General features: G+C 28.6%; 1 protein-coding gene across 1 annotated transcript in view; it reads right to left on the bottom strand.

Moving 5' to 3' along the window:
• gen1 (GEN1 structure-specific endonuclease) overlaps positions 1-1,937 on the bottom strand; it is a 24,009-nt gene extending 22,072 nt beyond the window's left edge. Inside the window, exons 1-2 of the mRNA XM_088649912.1 lie at positions 1,734-1,937; positions 1,576-1,646 (exon numbers count right to left, since the gene is read on the bottom strand). The gene's annotated coding sequence lies outside the window, so the exon portion shown is untranslated. The remainder of the gene's footprint in view (positions 1-1,575; positions 1,647-1,733) is intronic.
• Positions 1,938-2,500: the final 563 nt, after the last annotated feature.

Raw genomic sequence — 2,500 nt, 5'->3', positions numbered from 1 at the left:
AAAAATATTAAATATAAATGGATTTTAGTAATTTTAGCCCTCCTGTGCCAAAATTACAGAAAATCAAATACTGAACAGCATTAAACACAAATTAACTGACAGAAATATTATATAAAAATGTACTGAATAAAACTTATTAAATACATAGTTGATTGTAATAAACAAAAAACTAAATTGGACCTTTAAAAATGATTTCAAATATTATAAATAACATACAACAGAATAAGCAAAATTCAATAATCATTGTAGAATATATTAAATTAATTTAACAAATACTAATTGGAAAAAAAATAGATATATAGTAGATTCTACTAAACTAAAAAGTATTTAAAATATATAAATAAAATGCGACAAAATAAGCAAAAACCAATAATCAAAACTCCTTTAATTGTGTTGTTAATAGAGGAGGGGAGTTATTAGGCAGTTAACCAGGCTCATTTCCAATCTATATTACCTATACTCGAGTTCCAGACGATGTTGCCTCTAGGAGTATATTTAGTTTGCTTCTGGAAAATATTATGAATGTGTTTGTTATTACATTCATCAGTTTTAAATGTAATTTTGGGTTTATAGCAGACAGACGGTTATTGTAAATATTATTTTAAACAAGTTGAATTAGCAGGGCATTGTAGATAGACATGAACTGTTTATATGGCAGAATATTCCCGAAACTGTCGAAAAGTATTTGAAGATAATTAATTTCGCAATTTAAGTATGATCAAAGTCCCTTTAAGGCAAGTCATTTCACTCGACGGCCATCTTTGAAACGCCTTTCGTGCAGCATGCTTAGGCATTCTGTTTGAATAAGGAAACATCAAATTCTCCAAAACGGCTTGCCAAGCTTACGATTACATTTCATATTAGGAATAACCAATAAAATTAAACAACAGCTGTCTCTTTAGTTTCATTTCTAAATGTTCGTATCACACAAAATCTGCAGAACCTCTTGTCTAGTCCTAGCCTCTCTGAGAATTGTCATTCTATATCGATCGCTGATTGGCTTCTGTACCAGAAGGCGGGGCTTCAGTTAAACCAAAGAGCATATAAGTAGATATGTATAAATGAATAGATATGTATATATGAATAAATATAAATATATAAATAAATAGATAGACATGTGTGTATATATATATATATATATTCATGGTTTTATACAACATTTCACTCGTATATTTTTGAATGGGGGTAAAGTGTACCCAAAGAGCTTATTTATTTATATAAACATATCAATTTATTTATATATACATATCTATTTACATATATTTTTATATTTATATTTTATATCTATTTACATATTTATAGATTTATCTATGGTATAAAACTACAGTATTGCGTCATTTGTTTACGTTACTGCAGTGGTGTAACTATAGCAACTGTCAATCACAACAACAGCTTAATTCAAGTACTTTACCATCGTATGCTTCAAAACACCGTGTTTACTATACATTTACCACTATATTTCCTTTCACGTGAACTCTTAAGCTTTGGTATCTTAATTTAAGGCCTTAATCTCGTGTTCTTACCTAATTTTTGGAGATAAAAATTGTATGTAATAGTTTAAAGTTGTATTATTACCTGCTTTTCTTCTTCTTCGTCGGTGTTTGACGGCAGTCTTCGGATTTCTCGCAGCTTGTGTATCAGCGCTTCTTTGTTCATGTCAAATATTAACAACAGAAATGAACTACAAACAGCAATATTGCAACAAATAAAATATAAAATGAGGAGTATAATACCTTGAGTGTATTCTAATTTCTGTATTTAACATATAGAGGCGACTTCATATCGCTTGTTACATGTATAAATATTAATAACGTGTATCATGTTTGCTGCCGTCCGTCTACAGCTGAAAACACTCCAGACTCTGATTTCAGCCTCAGCTGCAGGTCACACACTGATTACACACACACACACACACTCTCTCTCTCACACACACTAAACTGTAATATCAGAGTCACGGCAGAATATCAGATTTGAACCAGTGCAGCTGGGAAATAATCATCGGACATAATCAGAACAGCATTTATGTGGGTCTCGGCGCATACAGTGTCAGTGGGAGGAAGTTAGCAGAAGTTTGAAATACAGCAAATCAAATAATCTAAAATGATATAATATAATAAAAAATAATTGAAGAAAAAAATACATAGTAGATAAAAAAATAAACACATATATATATATATATATATATATATATATATATATATATATATATATATATATATATATATAATAAAATACAACATAACAGAATAAGATAAAATCAATAAAACTAATAAAAATATTAAATATAGAATGGTTTTTAGTGAATTTAGAGGAAATGCGCCCTCCTGAGGTGAACTTCGCAAATTACAGAAAATCAATACTGTACAGCATTAAACACAAAACAACTGACAGAAAAATAATAATACAATATAATTTAAAGCAAATCAATTGAAGAAAAATCTTAAATATTTAGTAAATTCTGGTAAACTAAATAAACTAAACAAAAATATACAAAATAATA

Source organism: Danio rerio, chromosome 4 (assembly GCF_052040795.2).
Source record: "Danio rerio strain M-AB ecotype USA chromosome 4, GRCz13ab, whole genome shotgun sequence".
Taxonomy (NCBI): Eukaryota; Metazoa; Chordata; class Actinopteri; order Cypriniformes; family Danionidae; genus Danio; species Danio rerio.
This window is presented reverse-complemented; position numbering and strand designations above follow the sequence as displayed.